The sequence below is a fragment of the Schistocerca piceifrons genome, chromosome 1 (assembly GCF_021461385.2).
Source record: "Schistocerca piceifrons isolate TAMUIC-IGC-003096 chromosome 1, iqSchPice1.1, whole genome shotgun sequence".
Taxonomy (NCBI): domain Eukaryota; kingdom Metazoa; phylum Arthropoda; class Insecta; order Orthoptera; family Acrididae; genus Schistocerca; species Schistocerca piceifrons.
The window spans coordinates 441,489,365-441,508,867 of record NC_060138.1 but is presented as its reverse complement, the minus strand read 5'-3'; positions in this window follow the sequence as shown (position 1 = coordinate 441,508,867).

Here is a 19,503-nt window from a genome sequence, read left to right as displayed (position 1 = left end):
CTAGTCTCTGACCAACGGTGAGGGATGAAAACGTGTTTTGCACGGAGTCCATTTACTCAGATGTGATCGACACATTTGAATGACCCACAAATCTGGATATTGCATGATTCGACCAGACGGCCATGTGGAGGCCCGCGATGAAGCCTCTTTCAAACTGAAAGGTGCTGATAACGCTGTCTCACACGATAACGCAGCATCTCCGTGTCCTTCACAGTGATCTTTCAACATCTGACACAGTTCACGACCCTTAAATACCTATCTGGCCTAGTAAGAACACTTAACACGAACAACACTAACGCATCCTGAGGGTTGTTCTGTCACAGAGAAAATGTTCAAATGTGTGCGAATTCCTAAGGGACCAAACTGCTGAGGTCATCGGTCCCTAGACTTACACACTACTTCACCTAACTAATGCTAAGAACAACACAAACACCCATGCCCGAGAGAGGATTCGAACCTCCGGCGGGGGGGGCGCCCAGTCCGTGACATGACGCCTCAAACCGCACGGCTGTCACTGGGAACCGCAACTCTTTTCGTTTATCTACCCGCTGATGTTATTTACGTGTACGACGTTACATTGACATCCGACGATGTCTTCTGGGTGCTTCACTTATTTTGTCAGGTGGTATATGTACCGACACAACCCCAATTTCTAGACTATACAACTGTCAGCAAATCCCCTTATGATTTGCTGCTAATTGACGAGTCTCAAAACATGTACGGTTAACATTTCCCAGCCGATCGCATTGTGAACTGCGTAAAATAAACTATTTTACATCTCAACGATATCCACGTGACAAAATATTCCTTGTTTGTTTATATGGTGGTTCCATCAACACTGAAACTCAACTGCTAATTAAGTGCTCATAGGCATCTTATGTTATTACTGCAGCATACCGAACGATGTCTTGAGGATAAATCAGTGAAGATAAAACCCAGGAAAGATAATAAGGGAAGGAGGTATAGTGTTACGTATCATCGACATCGAAACCATATGATGCGCTAGGTAGGGTAGGAAGCCTTTTGTTCAAAGAAACGTCGCATCGTTCGCCTAGAGCCCTTCTTCTAGTCAAGTTGTGCCACAAGCTCCTCTTCTCCCCAGTTCTGTTCAATACCTCCTCATTAGTTATGTGATCTACCCATCTAATCTTCAGCATTCTTCTGTAGCACCACACTTCAAAATCTTCTATTCTCTTTTTATCTAAACTATTTATCGTCCACGTTTCACTTCCATACACGGCTACACTCCATACAAATACTTTCAGAAACGACTTCCTGACATTTACATCTATACTCGATGTTAACAAATTCTTCTTCTTCAGAAACGCTTTCCTTGCCATTGCCAGTCTACATTTTATATCCTCTCTACTTCGACCATCATCAGTTATTTTCCTCTCCAAATAGCAAAACTCCTTTACTACTTTAAGTGTCTCATTTCCTAATCTAAATCCCTCAACATCATTCTACTTAATTCGATTACATTCCATTATCCTCGTTTTGCTTTTGTTGATGTTCATCTTATACCCTCTTTTCAAGACACTTTCCATTACGTTCAACTGCTCTTCCAAGTCCTTTGCTGTCTCTGACAGAATTACAATGTCATCGGCGAACCTCAAACTTTTTATTTCTTCTCCATGGGTTTTAATACCTACTCCGAACTTTTCTTTTGTTTCCTTTATTGCTTGCTCAATATACAGATTGAATAACATCGGGGATAGGCTACAACCCTGTCTCACTCCCTTCCCAACCACTGCTTCCTTTTCATACCCCTCGACTCTTATAACTGCCATCTGGTTTCTGTACAAATTGTAAATAGCCTTTCGCTCCCTGTATTTTACCCCAGCCACCTTCAAAATTTGAAAGAGAGTATTCCAAACAACATTGTCAAAAGCTTTCTCTAAGTCTACAAATGCTAGAAACGTAGGTTTGCCTTTCCTTAATCTTTCTTCTAAGATAAGTCGTAGGGTCAGTATTGCCTCACGTGTTCCAACATTTCTACGGAATCCAAACTGATCTTTCCCGAGGTCGGCTTCTATCACTTTTTCCATTCGTCTGTAAAGAATTCGCGTTAGCATTTTGCACCTGTGACTTATTAAACTGATAGAACGGTAATTTTCACATCTGTCAACACCTGCTTTCTTTGGGATTGGAATTACTATATTCTTCTTGAAGTCTGAGGGTATTTCGCCTGTCTCATATATCTTCTTCACCATATGGTAGAGTTTTGTCAGGACTGGCTCTCCCAAGGCCGTCAGTAGTTCTAATGGGATGTTGTCTACTCCCGGGGCCTTGTTTCGACTCAGGTCTTTCAGTGCTTTGTCAAACTCTTCACGCAGTATCGTATCTCCCATTTCATCTTCATCTACATCCTCTTCCATTTCCATAACATTGTCCTCAAGTACATCGCCCTTGTATAGACCCTCTATATACTCCTTCCACCTTTCTGCTTTCCCTTCTTTGCTCAGAACTGGGTTTCCATCGGAGCTCTTGATATTCATACAAGTGGCTCTCATCTCTCCAAAGGTCTCTTTAACTTTCCTGTAGACGGTATCTATCTTACCCCGAGATAAGTCTCTACATCCTTACATTTGTCCTCTAGCCATCCCTGCTTAGCCATTTTAAACTTCCTGTCGATCTCATTTTTGAGACGTTTGTATTCCTTTTTGCCTGCTTCATTTACTGCATTTTTATATTTTCTCCTTTCATCAATTAAATTCAATATTTCTTCTGTTACCCAAGGGTTTCTACTAGCCCTCGTCTTTTTACCTATTTGATCCTCTACTGCCTTCACTATTTCATCCCTCAAAGCTACCCATTCTTCTTCTACTGTATTTCTTTCCCCCATTCCTGTCAATTGTTCCCTTATGCTCTCCCTGAAACTCTGTACAACCTCTGGTTCTTTCAGTTTATCCAGGCCCCATCTCCTTAAATTCCCACCTTTTTGCAGTTTCTTCAGTTTTAATCTACAGTTCATAACCAATAGATTGTGGTCAGAGTCCACATCTGCCCCTGGAAATGTCTTACAATTTAAAACCTGGTAAGTTATGCTCTGCGCAAAATTCTACCAGGCGGCTTCTTCTTTCATTTCTTAGCCCCAATCCATATTCACCTACTATGTTTCCTTCTCTCCCCTTTCCTACTCTCGAAATCCAGTTACCCATGACTATTAAATTTTCGTCTCCCTTTACTACCTGAATAATTTCTTTTATCTCATCATACATTTCATCAATTTCTTCGTCATCTGCAGAGCTGGTTGGCATATAAACTTGTACTACTGTAGTAGGTGTGGGCTTCGTATCTATCTTGGCCACAATAATGCGTTCACTATGCTGTTTGTAGTAGCTTGCCCGCACTCCTATTTTTTTTATTCATTATTAAACCTACTCCTGCATTACCCCTAGTTGATTTTCTATTTATAACCCTGACCAAAAGTCTTGTTCCTCCTGCCACCGAACTTCACTAATTCCCACTATATCTAACTTTAACCTATCCATTTCCCTTTTTAAATTTTCTAACCTATCTGACCGATGAAGGGATGTGACTTTCCACGCCAGTTTTATTTCTCCTGATAACAACGTCCTCCAGAGTAGTCCCTGCCCGAAGATCCGAATGGGGACTATTTTACCTCCGGAATATTTTACCCAAGAGGACGCCATCATTATTTAATCATATAGTAAAGCTGCATGCCCTTGGGAAAAATTACGGCTGTAGTTTCCCCTTGCTTTCAGCCGTTCGCAGTACCAGAACAGCAAGGCCATTTTGGTTAGTATTACAAGGCCAGATCAGTCAATCATCCAAACTGTTGCCCCTGCAACTACTGAAAAGGCTGCTGCCCCTCTTCAGGAACCACACGTTTGTCTGGCCTCTCAACAAATACCCCTTCGTTGTGGTTGCACCTACGGTACGGGCTAGCTGTATCGTTTCGTTGAGGCACTCAAGCCGCCCCACCAACGGCAAGGTCCATGGTTCATGGTTCATGGGGGGGGGGGGGGGGGGGGGGGGGACAGGTTGTTAGAAGGCGCAAACGTAGTAACATGGTACTCCACAACCTGCAGAGACAAGTGTTCAGAGGAGTAATTATCTGCCTATGGGCGCGATCTTTTCTGCTGGCGTAGCAAAACTCGAAAACGACAGTTTCCAAGCCTCATAGGTTGCGAATGCTTGCTATAGTCTGCAGCTGATGGGTTGGTTTTTCCCTAACATAGAAATATTAGTGGGAGTACTTCTGCCAGAAGGTAGCACCTACCGGAGAAGTGTTACGTGTGAGGGAGATGTCCAATGAGGACACCGAACATCCACGATAGAGTCAAAAGCAAATCATTCTGCACCTGTGGGCTGATTGGCTGAAAAGCTTTAATGTAGAACAATTTAGGTGGTTGTTTGGAGCTTGCCTTAATCTGGTAATCCGTCAACAGTCCTACAGCCCCCCCCTCCCCTCCCCTCAGTGTCAGAAGCGAGGAAGTAGACACTCTGAGCTGGAGGTAACGTTTGTCAGCGTTAAAGATTTTTTCCCTCCAGCACGAAAAGTTTACGAGAATTTTCTAGTGCGCGTCCGTGGCATTCTGATCTTTTTCGTCCATTTTCTATCTAAGTTTTGCAGAATCTCGTGCGCGTATATGAATGGTCAGTACACGCCCCATACAAGACAGTGGCGCTGGTAGTTAGCTAGACGAAAGAAACAAATTTGGGGAAGTTTAATAAAAGCTAATGAACTCCATTTGTTTCTGAAGGAAGTTGAAATGTTTTGGTGTGACGCAGTAATCTTGTTTTATCTTAAGTGCAGATTTTTTGTGGAAGTTGCAAGGACTAGTTACTGAGAGTAACTGGATTGTTATACGGCTATTTCATTGGTGCATTTACATTAATACTGTCTCGCAAAAGTACAGGAGCAGTGGATATTTTAAACCTGTCTCGCGGGTCAAAGTGAGGCTATTTTACAAGAGAAGTAGTGTCGAAAATCCAGATCTGAATCCATCGGTAAACGTTTCTCCGCTGGTCAGTGAAACAACACAGTCCACCTCGGTAGCTGTGGGGTCAGCGTGGCTGAACGCCAACCGAAGGAGCCAGGGTTCGATACCCAGCCGGGTCGGAGATTTTCTCCGCTCGGAGATTGGGTATTGTGTTGTCCCCATACTCAATGACGCGCAAGTCGCCTAAATGGGTCACATAAAAAGACTTGTACCCGTCGGCGAGCCGCCACACGAGAGAGAGAGAGAGAGAGAGAGAGAGAGAATTCTGGCCATAGACGAGCGTGAATTGTTGCATGACATCGCGGAGGGACAATTCAAGGAACGTAGAACTAATCTAACGCTGCTGCGCGGAAAGCGGACCCTACAATACTGAAATTAAACTAGAGAGACACTGAATACATAGAAAGGCTGTGGATCGTCATTCAGCGCTCCCTACGGTGTCACGCCGTACTATGCCATTCAGTGGCATTAATGTGCCAACCTGTCAGAAGCCTGAACCTGTTACGGACCGCAGCGGGGCGTACAGGAAGAAGAGTCGATGACCTTCTGGAAGATACCGACAGAGATGTGGAGCCATGCCGACTTCAGCTGCGCTAAATTTTTCGGCTGAAGATTCATGGCGCGACAGCCCGATCGATGTGGTCACACAGGTTCTCGATTGGGTATACATCCGAGTAGTTTGGTAGCCAGTGAAGTACAGTAAGCTAATCCTGGTGCTCTTGGAACCAAGTACGTACACTGCGAGCTGCGTGACACGTTGCATTGTCCTGCTGGTAGATGCCATCGTGCAGAGGAAAACCAACTTCATGTAGCCGTGGACCTGGTATTCAAGGACAGATGCATGCTTGCTTATGCCTTCCAGAATGACGAGATCACTCACGGAATGCCACGAAAACATTACCCAGACCACAACGCTCGCTCTTCCAGCCTGCGCCCTTCCGACGTTTGTTGCAGGATGTTTTCTTTCAAACGTTTCACGCCGGTGAAGCAATTTTTTTTTTTTTCGGAATCTTGCCTGACATGTGCTCAGGTTATAAATGCACGCACACATCTAGAAAAATGGATTAAACATTGTAGCACATATTTTTTACATAGGTTCTGTAAATGTGCTGTATTTTGTGTCTATTGATGTCTTTGTTTATCTGTGTAATAAAGCATGTTTCATACAAGTTCTCCTTGTCATATACCTTAAGCTATATGATATTTCGAGATTTCTGTGACAATGGAGAATCTTCCCAAGGGTTTGCATCATACTCTGTAACATTTCCGAAGCGTCAGGACCATAAGTTCGTGGGTTTTTGTTATGACTGGAAACTTAGCTGCTGGCTGCAAGTATGGTTAAGTTACTTCTTTTTTTGTATGAGTATTATAAAGTAACTGATTCAGTTTCTGACAGTTGTAATAGATATTACTCCAATAGTTGTTTTTATTGCTTTCTGGAAACTGTAAATGAAGTACGTTTTCACATTAGAAAACACGGATTACAGACAGAAAGGTCTGTAATTTCCTGTGAGCAGATAGTTATTTATTTTAGATTATAAATTCAAATTATAACTGGAGTCATTGGTACGCAAAGTGAAATGTGTAAATTACTCTATGAAACAATTTTGTGATCCTTTTGTACGTGGGTAGTCATTTTGCCAAGTTTAAATGTATCTAATGATCAGATAATAATGTAACAATTCCGCAAAAAAAAACAGTTTAGCTATGTAGTGCCGTAAGCCTTAATTTCACAAACTTACGATTATCCAACAACTTCGTTGTATCTTCGACTACCTGAGTGGGTTTGGTCGTAACGTATTGATCCGTGAGAGGGCGTTTCCCTATTTGACCCACGTTACATAGAGTTTATTTCACTTATTTCTAATTCAGATACAAATTTAATCCTATCCTACATACAATTATACAAAGCTAAACTGTTTCTAGAACGTTTCTCTCTTGTTCTCCGAAACTTGGTGAGGCACACATATCTCCAGTTGATTTTCGGATGTTTATGTATTGGATGTAGCTTATGTGTACTAAAGGCGAAGACTGGTCCTAAACTGAATTTTCCGGCTCGTGTATTCTTGTTCTGAAAGTCAAGCAATAGACTGTCTGGTAATGGAGTATTTGTACGTACGTGTTACAGTCTTTGTTGAAAGACGATGTATATTAAGTGTTCGTCATAATCAGGGTAAATTCGCTTCTATTGAACATTAATAGTTGGATTCTATTTCGCAGGTACTTGACACATTATCTACCGCTACCCTATACCTCACCCATTTGTTTTGGCAACAGAAAACGGTCGAACCCGCGCCCGGCCATCCTGATTTAGGTTTTCCGAGATTTCCCTAAATAGCTCCACGCAAATGCTGGGATGGTTCCCCTGAAAGGGCACGGCCGATTTCCTTCCCCAGCCTTCCCTAGTCCGGTGGGATCAATGACAACTCTGTTTGGTTCCCTCCCCCAAAGCAACCAACCAACAACATAAAACATGGCGTGAGTTGTTCAATTTGCGCCACTATCGTCGCTGTGTTCCTTCTTCATAGACGAACATCACAGAGTAAAGTTAAGTTTTTAAGCGGTAGAATGAATAGTTAAAATTTTGAGTAGACACGTATACGAAAGGAGCGCGGTTGAAAACCCAGCTGATTGTCTACGTTCAGGTCTTTGGTAACAAAAAGCTTCAGGTAAAGGTCGACATGGTTCCTTGAAAAAGACAGCCCTTTTCTTTTCCCATCCCTGTCACATCCGCACTAATAGTGCCACTTTCTCGGGATCGACTGAACGGTAAAACCTAACCTTGCTTCCTCCTTAGCAGTTCTCTAGCTACGTAAATTTTACAATAAGAACGCCGTTCAATTACGGAAGATAATTCCATGCACGAAGTTAACAGCCACGAAACTACACCAGAACTAAGATGCAAGAAAACTGTAACAGCAGTGGTGGTATTCTACTTGGGCAGAGAACCGGGTCGACACAGCAAATTATGGCAAAAAGTTAACGTATTTCACATCTTCTCTCGAAACAGTCCCTTGATTTTGACTCGAAGAATTAAAGTTGACGTAACAGGATTTTCTTGCTTTCGTCGATTTATTTCCCTGTTAATATACGTATCAGCGTTCCTCGTGTAATCTTATTCTCAGATACACGTTCGGTTTAGATAATACGTTATCGCTATAGGTGTGTATCGTGAGTCACCTGGAGGCCTCTTCAGCAGACAGCAACAGCAAATGTTCAGCAACAGCCAGCATGCAGAACATCAGGCCATTGGGATTCCAGAGAAAAGTAAGCTGGAGGAAAAAAGGAAAGAAAGGAAAAACAACATGAACTGCACACGGCCATTGAAAACTGTGAACAGCATAACGCAGTACGATTGGGCCGTCATACGTTGTGACAGCAACAACGTCATTAAGATGTATAACAGCATAACTAACTTACATGGAAGAGCGATGTAATGATGTAGCTTCAAATATTAATTAGTGACGGAATTTATAGCAGAACATCTGTGCATATTACGGACTACGCTAATTCATAGCATTTAATGATGCAGTGCAGCACTGCTTTTTTTTCTAATCAAAAACAAAACATGATATGGCTAAATAAATACAAACATAACACTCTGTGCATCAAAATTTAGAAAAACCATGACATAAAGAAAAGACACCCTGATCGATTTCCAACCCACTTAGCATGCATGATCTGAACGTTCCTGTTCTTACTTGCGATATCAGAGTAATTGTGCATTGAGTACAAAACAAAAGTTATTTTCTTTCCTATTGTATAGGTAGCAATGAGAGTGCACATAGGGCTGCTTCGAGTCAACAGCTACATACGTAGCTTTTTAGAGACTGTGGCTTTCGTAATAAAGACTATGATCGCCATAAAGAATGGCATTCACCTTGCATCAAATTTTGGAATCAGTCTATTCAAGCAAGTTCTAGGTTAACATTTAGGAAAACTTCCCATTTGTTTGCCTGAAAATGAGAGTCACTATTCCTACAAAATGGCTGAGATGTTGAGCTCAGAAAGAGGATAAGATATCAGTATTACCGACTGTACAGATATAGTATAAGGTTTTCCAGAAAAGAAAAAAGGAACGTTATAGTTTGAAAGTGTGGTATGAGATGACAGAGCATTATTATTATTATTATTATTATTACTACTATTTGCCTGTGTTACTCTTTCATCAAACCCTTACTCTGTGTTACCTAAGTACTACTTACTTGTGCTACATGTTTTACCATACCCCTACTCTAAGTCGTCTAAGTAATTCGTCTCTATATATAATGTAAGGCTTAACAGGTACTTTTTAACTACCATTTTAAATGAGATTGTATTAGTAATCTCTTGAGTATCCTTGTACAGTTTATTGTACAATTTTATCCCTTTGCAGAAACTGCTATTTTGAGTTTTATGTTTATTCTTTCTAAATTCAATCTGGATATCGTTCTATGGTCATGGACAAAATTATTTGTGTTGTAATTATTCAGGTTCTTATTTCTTTACGTACATGACGTATTCGTTAATATACACTTATGGCGTAGTTAAAGTCCCCAATCTCCTGACAGATCTTTACAATAAGCTCGATTATTATTTTTTGTTATTATTTTGTGGTCTTTTTCTTTGGTTTGAAAATTATGTTCATATGCTGCACATTTGTTCCCCAGAAAAGAATTCCACACATAAGATTTGAGTGCGCATATCAACAGGTTATAACTCAAAGAATCTCCATAGGGTTAAACTACGGCTTTTTCTCACTTCTACGGAGACGCAATATTTTTAATTACCCCATCACTTTTTCAAATGTGCTGAGACAGTAAATACGATGTAGAGCAGTGGTTTCAACCTGAGAGTGTTTACCCCTGAGGGGAAAAACGAAATTTACTGAAGGGTAAAAACGAAAGGGATAGATAGTGTTTTGGTCACAAAACTAAATTACTGTTACGCATTACATAAGTTACCAATCATCAGCTTTTTTGTTACTTGTATTAACAGTTGAATCAATGCGGTGGAGATTAACAACTTCCGACACACACACACACACACACACACACACACAACTTTGTACTTTGTAGCATGCATCCGTGTCATTTTCACATATGCTTAAATATCTCATGATAATTCTATCTCAGTGTTGTAGGTAGTTCCCGCAATGACCATAAATTGCTTCATTAGGCATTTCGCAACAGTTGTACACAGCCTAACAGCAAGTACGTAATGGCTATTACATTGGTGCAAGGGCTACACATTATTATTATTATTATTATTATTATTATTATATATTATTATTATTATTCATCTACATCTACATGGATACTCTGCAAATCACATTTAAGTGCCCGGCAGAGGGTTTTTCGAACCACCTTCACAATTCTCTATTATTCCAATCTCGTATAGCGCGCGAACACCTATATCTTCCCGTACGAGCTCTGATTTCCCTTATTTTATCGTGGTGATCGTTTCTCCCTATGTAGGTCGGTGTCAACAAAATATTTTCGCATTCGGAGGAGAAAGTTGGTGATTGAAATTTCGTGAGAAGATACCGTTGCAACGAAAAACGCCTTTATTTTAATGATATACAGCCCAAATCCTGTATCATTTCTGTGACACTCTCTCCCATATTTCGCGATAATACAAAACGTGCTGCCCTTCTTTGAACTTTATCAATGTACTCCGTCAGTCCTATCTGGTAAGGATCCCACACCGCGCAGCAGTATTCTAAAAGAGGACGGACAAGAGTAGTGTAGGCAGTCTCCTTTGTAGGTCTGTTACATTTTCTAACAAGGGAACCTCCCCATCACACCCCCCTCAGATTTAGTTATAAGTTGGCACAGTGGATAGGCCTTGAAAAACTGAACACAGATCAATCGAGAAAACAGGAAGAAGTTGTGTAGAACTATGAAAAAATAAGCAAAATATACAAACTGAGTAGTCCATGTGAAAGATAGGCAACATCCAGGTGAATGTCAGCCAAGGAGCGCCGTGGTCCCGTAGTTAGCGTGAACAGCTACGGAACGATAGGTCCTTGGTTCAAGTCTGCCCTCGAGTGAAAAGTTTAATTCTTCATTTTCAGTTTATGTGACAAACTCTTATGTTTTCGTCACTTTTTGGGAGTGATTATCACATCCACAAGAAAACCTAAATCGGGCAAGGTAGAAGAATCTTTTTACCCATTCGCCGAGTGTACAAGTTAGGTGGGACGACAACGTATTCCTCTCATGTGACGCACATGCCGTCACCAGTGTCGTATAGAATGTATCAGACGTGCTTTCCTGCGGAGGAATCGGTTGACCTATGACCTTGCGATCAAATGTTTTCGATTCCCATTGGAGAGGCACGTCCTTTCGTCTACTAATCGCACGGTCGCACGCTTTTGCGGTGCGTTCGCAAAGCATAGACACCAAACTTATTACAGTGAACAGAGACGTCAATGAACGAACGGACAGACCATAACTTTGCGAAAATAAATAAAGTAAAATTTTCACTCGAGAGAAGACTTGAACCAAGGACCTCCCGTTCCGTAGCTGCTCACGCTAACCACGGGACCACGGCGCTCCTAATCACACATTATCCTTGATGTTGCCTATCTTACACATGGACTACTCAGTTTGTATATTTTGCTTATTTTTTCATAGTTCCACAGAACTTCTTCCTGTTTTCTCGATTGATCTGTGTTCAGTTTTTCAAGGCCTATCCACTGCGCCAACTTATAACTAAATCTGAAGGGGGTGCGATGGGGAGGTTCCCTTGTTAAGTGTCCTGCCATTAGAACGCAGTCTTGGCTAGCCTTCCCCACAACATTTTCTGTGTGTTCCTTCCAATTTAAGTTGTTCGTAATTGTGATAGCTAGGTATTTAGTTGAATTTACGGCTTTTAGATTAGACTGAATTATCGTGTAACCGAAGTTAACGAGTTCCTTTTAGCATTCAAGTGGATGACCTCACACTTTTCGTTATTTAGAGTCAACTGCAACTTTACGCACCATTCAGTTATTTTTTCTAAATCGTTTTGCAGTTTGTTTTGGTCTTCTGATGACTTTATTAGTCGATAAACGACAGCGTCATCTGCAAACAACCGAAGACGGCTGCTCAGATTGTCTCCCGAATCGTTTATATAGATAGGGAACAGCAAAGGGCCTGTAACACTACCTTGGGGATCGCCAGAAATCACTTCTGTTTTACGCGATGACTTTCCGTCAGTTACTGCGAACTGTGACCTCTCTGACAGGAAATCACAAATCCATTCACATAACTGAGACGATATTCCATAAGCACGCAATTTCACTATGAGCCACTTGTGTGGTAAAGTGTCAAAAGCCTTCCGGAAATCCAGAAATACGGAATCGATCTGAAATCCCTTGTCAATAACACTCAACACTTCATGTGAATAAAGAGCTAGTTGTGTTTCACGGGAACGATGTTTCCTAAACCCATGTTGACTGTGTGTCAATAGACCGTTTTCATCGAGGTAATTCATACTGTTCTAAAATTCTGCTGCATATCGACGTTAACGATATGGCCCTGTAATTTAGTGGATTACTCCTACTACCTTTCTTGAATATTCGTGTGACCTGTGCAACTTTCCAGTCTTTGGGTGCGGTTGTTTCGTCGAGCGAACGGTTGTATATGATTGTTAAGTATGGAGCTAATGCATCAGTATACTCCGAAAGGAACCTAATTGGTATACAGTCTAGACCAGAATACTTGCTTTATTGTTATTATTATTATTATTATCATTATTATTATTACTGCTACTACTATTAGTGTCACTGACAGACACAAAGTATTGGCAGCCTGAAGACTCGTAATTTGTGTCAGCTCAGAAGTAGTGTGTCCAGTAACAACAAGAAGTATATTGCACACATTTTAACTTGGCTAATTGAAAACGTGGGTGCAGGGCGTGGGTGAAGTAAATGTCGCCAGGGAGAGGAGTGGGACAGCGGAAATACGTTTTGCAATAAGTGTCTGCCCCAGTTGTGGATACTTAGGTTGGTTGGTTGTTTGGGGAAGGAGACCAGACAGCGTGGTCATCGGTCTCATCGGATTAGGGAAGGATGGGGAAGGAAGACGGCCGTGCCCTTTCAGGAGAACCATCCCGGCATTTACCTGAAGTGATTTAGGGAAATCGCGGAAAACCTAAATCAGGATGGTCGGATGCGGGATTGAACCGTCGTCCTCCCGAATGCGAGTCCAGTGTGTGGATAATTAGCTCTCTTTTATAATGAGGAGTTGAACAATGAGAACTGATTCATCATTCTATAAAGGAAAGTTGTTTGAAATAAGCCGTACCAATTGTCTCACTGACTCATTACACTGCCAACCGCTGTGGCCGAGCGGTTCTAGGCGCTTCAGTCCGGAACCGCGCTGCTGCTACGGTCGCAGGTTCTAATCCTGCCTCGGGCATGGATGTGTGTGATGTTGTTAGGCTAGTTAGGTTTAAGTAGTTCTAAGTCGTAGGGGACCGATGACCTCTGATGTAAAGTCCCATAGTGATCAGAGCCATTTGAACCATTTTGAACTTATTACACTGACGTGATAAAAGTCATGGGATATCTCCTCATATCGTGTAGAACCTCCTCTTGCCCGTGGTAGTGCAGCGACTCGACGTGGCATGGATTCCACAAGTCGTTCGAAGTCCCCTGCGAAATATTGAGCAATGCTGCCTCTATTGCATGATTTTGTAAATGAACTTATCTCATTTATGTCACATAAATATTCGTTGGGATTCATGTCGGATGATCTGTGTGAGCAAACCATTCTCTCGAACTGTCCAGAGTGTTCTTCAAATCAATCGTGAACAATTGTGGCCCAGTGACATGGCACATTGTCATCCACAAAAATTGCATCGGTGTTTGGGAACATGGCGTCCATGAATGGCTGCAAATTGTCTCCAAGTAGCCGAAAATCCAGAGAACCAGGTCCACCCCATCTAAACACAGCCCACAACATTATGGAGCCATCACCAACTTGCACAGTGCATGGTTGAGAACCTGGGTCCATGGCTTCGTGGGGTCTGCCCCACACTCGAACCCTACCATCAGCTGTCACCAACTGAAGTCGGGACTCATCTGACCAAGCCACGTTTCTCTAGTCGTCTTGGCTCCAAACGATATGGTCACGAGCCCAGGGCAGGCACAGCAGGCGATTTCGTGCTGTTAGCAAAGGCCCTCATCGGTGGTCTGTTGCCATAGCCTATTAGCGGTAAATTTCCCGGCACTGTCGTAACATATATGTTCGTCGTACATCCCACAATGATTTCTGCAGTTATTTCACGAAGAGTTATTTGTGTTACCACTGACGACTCTACGCAAACGTCGCTGCTCTCGATCGTTATGTGAATGCCGTCGACCACTGCGTTGTCCGTGGTGAGAGGTACTGCCTGAAATTTGGTATTCTCGACACACTCTTGACACTGCTGATCTCGGAATTCTGAATTCCCTAACGGTTTCCGAAATGCAATGTCCCAAGCGTCTAGCTCCAATTACCATCCCGCGTTCAAAATATGTTAATTCCCACCGTGCAGCCCAATCATGTCGGAAACCTTTCCTCATGAATCACCTGAGTACAAACGACAGCTCCGCCAATGCACTGCTCTTTTGTACCTTCTGCACGCGATACTGCCGCCATCTGTGTATGTACATATCGCTATCCCCTGACTTTTTGTCACCTCAGTGTACTTCGTGATGCGATAAAATACCTACAAAAACTAAATATTATTTATTTTTCGTTGTTTTAAAAATAAAAGTGTTCAAATGAAATTATTTTTCGTTCTAAGGTTTGCTTACATGCTAATGTTGTTGAGGGCAGGGTGGTGAGTATTGGGGTATCTCCCACTGTAAGCCGTGTTTAGAGATTCCCGACACCTCCCTGTCCGAGATCCTCTTTTCTTGCCCTTTTACTCTGTTTTTACCCTTTTTTTAAGGATTGGTTAGTCTCCTTTTCCCATACGTACTTCTACATCCTAGCGGTTGCACCTTTTAAGTCGCAGGTGATTTTGCCACGTGCAGGGGATATCACTGTTAAACGCTCCCACGACGACCGGAGTCACGTTTCGCCACCGAAAAGGTCATTCCATCGTAGGCCACAGCCTCCCCTCCGAATGCGCCGCCTGCTGCTGGTACCGCAGGGCAACAACCCATGCCGCGGCAGACGGGAAGGAAGCGGCGGACGAAAGCGACGTCTGCGTTGCGTCAGTGGTGTCTACCGAGGCGACCGGAAGCCGGAGAAAGCAAAGAGCGGGCGGGACCGGTCTGACCCAGTCTGCCGACAACACAGCTGGCCCGATGGCCGGCCAGCCGGTCGCTCCAGCTCCAGCACAATCCAGTCCAGCTGTGCTGGACCGGCTCCGCATTGGGAGCGGCGCGCAGCGACTGCAGGAAGAAATCAGAAACGCACTGCGAGCCTGCCACCAGCCCTTCCGGGTCTGCGTAACTGGCCCCTGCAGCTGTCTCCTGCAAAACTGGCGGCTCCCAGAACTGAACTTACATTAAGCCAGAATTAAAGTGACGAAAGAATGAGCGAGTGAGTGAGTGACGGAGCAAGCAAGTAGGACATCAACAGCTGGGCCTGGGTATAAAGTTATCGAACAGGCACACAGATACTAAAGACTGCCAAATTGCAAAGTCTGTTGTTGTTGTGGTCTTCAGTCCTGAGACTGGTTTGATGCAGCTCTCCATGCTACCCTATCCTGTGCAAGCTTCTTCATCTCCCAGTACTTACTGCAACCTACATCCTTCTCAATCTGTTTAATGTGTTCATCTCTTTGTCTCCCTCTACGATTTTTGCCCTCCACGCTGCCCTCCAATGCTAAATTTGTGATCCCTTGATGCCACAGAAAATGTCCTACTAACCGGTCCCTTCTTTTTGTCAAGTTGTGCCACAAACTCCTCTTTTCCCCCAATTCTATTCAATACTTCGTCATTAGTTATGTGATCTACCCATCTAATCTTCAGCATTCTTCTGTAGCACCACATTTCGAAAGCTTCTATTCGCTTCTTGTCCAAACTATTTATCGTCCATGTTTCACTTGCATACATGGCTACACTCCATACAAATACTTTCAGAAACGACTTCCTGACACTTAAATCTATACTCGATGTTAACAAATTTCTCTTCTTCAGAAACGCTTTCTTTCCCATTGCCAGTCTACATTTTATATCCTCTCTACTTCGACCATCATTAGTTATTTTGCTCCCCAAATAGCAAAACTCCTTTACTACTTTAAGTGTCTCATTTCCTAATCTAATTCCCTCAGCATCACCCGACTTAATTCGACTACATTCCATTATCCTCGTTTTGCTTTTGTTGATGTTCATCTTATATCCTCCTTTCAAGACACTGTCCATTCGGTTCAACTGCTCTTCCACGTCCTTTGCTGTCTCTGACAGAATTACAATGTCATCGGAGAACCTCAAAGTTTTTATTTCTTCTCCGTGGATTTTAATACCTACTCCGAATTTTTCTTTTGTTTCCTTTTCTGCTTTCTCAATATACATATTGAATAACATCGGAGATAGGCTACAACCCTGTCTCACTCCCTTCCCAACCGCTGCTTGCCTTTCATGCCCCTCTATTTTTATAACTGCCATCTGGTTCTTGTACAAATTGTAAATAGCCTTTCGCGCTCTGTATTTGATCCCTGCTACCTTCAGAATTTGAACGAGAGTATTCCAGTCAACATTGTCAAAAGCTTTCTCTAAGTCTACAAATGCTAGAAACGTAGGTTTGCCTTTCCTTAATCTTTCTTCTAAGATAAGTCGAAAGGTCACGTGTTCTGATCACTGTTAATCCCAACACAAACTATGTAATTGTATGGAATGCAGGAATAGATGGCTTTAACATGTCATTTACGAAGTACACTGTTCAAAAGAATTAGGGTTGGTTGATTGGTTAGTTTGTTACATGTTCCATGGATCATTTTCCACGATAGATCGTAACGATGTGGAACGAGTCATTCTACATTCACATCGCAAATTAATTTGTACACAGAGTAACATTCTGAACATTTCTAGGTTTTTTTTTTCAAAAAGAAAAAAAGATATACTGATATAAGTTAGCAACTCCTACCAATCGCATTACCAATTTTTACACATTACAACAACAGAAATTCTTTTACGGAACAGGGGAGAGTTTATAATCAAATTTTACTTTGCCGTCTGTCAGACATTTTTTATCACTTGGTAAGTGATCAAAATTTCGTTTTAGCATTGTGCGCCCCTTCTTGTGCTAAAGACAACCTTAATGTGAAGTAATGAATGTCATTTTCCTTCTGGTATTGTAATTATATACCTCTTGTTCCTACTGAACTGTAGTGGATTATTTACAGAAAACTTCATGAGGGAATGAATACTGAGAAACAGTAGCCAAAACGCCCAGCTCCTTAAACAGATGTTTACAAGATGATCGTGGGTGATCACCGCATATTATTTTTACATCGCGTTTATATGCAATGAAGACTTTCTTTCTTAAAGATGAATTACCCCAGAAGATTTTCCGTATGACATTATTGAATGAAAATATGCAAAATAGGTTAACTTACTTGTCTTACCACAAGATTTGCAATGATTCTAAGCGCAAATGCGACTAAACTAAGCACTGTTACACGTTACAAAATGGCTTTTTTTTTTTTTTCAAATTTAAATTTTCATCGATGTGGATCCCTAAGAATTTTGAAGTTTCCACCCTATTTATTATTTCTTCACTATGTGTTACACTTATCATTGGTGTAGTACCTCTAGATAATCATTAATTAGTATGTTGTGTCTTCTTAAAATTGAGGATGAGACCACTCGTAGAAAACCAGTCAGTGATAGTTTTAAAAACTTTGTTTACTATTTCTTCTGTCTCTGTACTGATTATAGTACTTGTGTAATCTACAAAAACAACTAATTCTGTTTGACGTATACTAGACAGAAGACCCTTTACATAAATGAGGAACAGTAGTGTTTCTAAGATTGAACCTTGGGGAACCCCATACGCTATTTCTCCCCAGTCTGAATTATATTCCTGGACTATATTGCTTAAATTACAAAGTTCAACTTCCTGCATTCTTTTGGGTAGATATTTATCTTGGAGGATACTATGATTCACACAGTCTTACAGAAGTCACAGAATATACCAGCTGGCGTTATTTTATTATTTAATCTTGTATGATCTGGTGAGTGAATGTGTGAATGGCATTCTCAGTCGAGCAACCCTTCTGAAACCTGGACTGTGATTTGCAAAGGATACTGTTTGTGCTAAGGTGAGATACTATTCTAGAATATTTCATCTTATCAAAAATTTTGGAGAATGATGTCAGTAGAGAAGCAGATCGGTAGTTGTTAACATCTGTCTTATCACGTTTCTTAAAGAGATGTTTCATAAGGGCATATTACAGTCTCTCGGAAAAAATACCTTACGGCAATGATGGAGCTAGTGATGCATTTCGTATTTCAGATAAGTCTGGACTTACTACATGGGAACAAATTTGTAGTACCCCATTGGAAACACCATCAAAACCAGATAAGCTTTTGTTTTTGAGAGACTGTATAATTTTCTTAATTTCAGAAGTAGTAGTTGGTGATACATTCATATGACTGAATGTTATGGAAGTTACATTTTCAACACACTACTGTGATTTTGCTCCTTTTAACTGTTTGTCCTTATATTTAAAAAATGATTATTAAATGCATATGCAACCTGTAACTCACCACTTGTAGCCCGCCCATTCAGTTCAATAGTGAAGTTGTCTTGTTCTGTGGCTCGTTGTCCTGTCTCTCGTTCCACTAGATTTCATATACCCTTAATTCTGTTGTTGGAAGTGCTGATTTATGACATTACATGCATGTTCCTTGATTTTTTAATAATATTTCTTAGTAATTTTGAACTGTTTTTGAAGTGTGCAACCACTGCAGGATCCCAACTTGCTCTTGCCAAAAGATGCATTTCCCTTTTCCTTTCACGACATACTTTAACCATTCTAGTGATCCATGGTTTTTTTAACATGGCGGTTTGGTGTCTTTTCTGTTTATCTTATACGAAAGCTGTTGTCAAATAATGGTATCACGGAATAGATTAATTTTATGTTAGCATTTGGTTCATTATAAATTACATCCTACCTCGTCATCTGTAAACTATTCTTAAAAACATTTGTCGTGGAGTCATTAATTATTCTAACTGATTTGCACTGAGGAGTAAGCATACTGTAAGGCACTATGTTATTTATCCTAACTATCGGTGCATCATGATCAGAGAGAGCATCTGTTCCTGGGCAAACAGTTATTTTCTCAAAGCAAACGTTATGAGTTAGGGTCCTACTGTTTTTATCACCTGTGTTGGAAAGTTAATTACTGAGATAAAATTGTAGGATCCAAATAAGGTTTCCAGACCACTTTTCCTACCAGAATCCTTTATAAAAAATACACTGAAGTCACCATAGACCATTAACTCTTGCTGCTGTATGACAGATAGTATAGTACATAATCCATATTCCTCATAAATAGCTCAAAACTTCCCTGTGGAGATATACATATTCAGTTACAACTAAAAGTGAACTGTTTTTCAGCATTAAT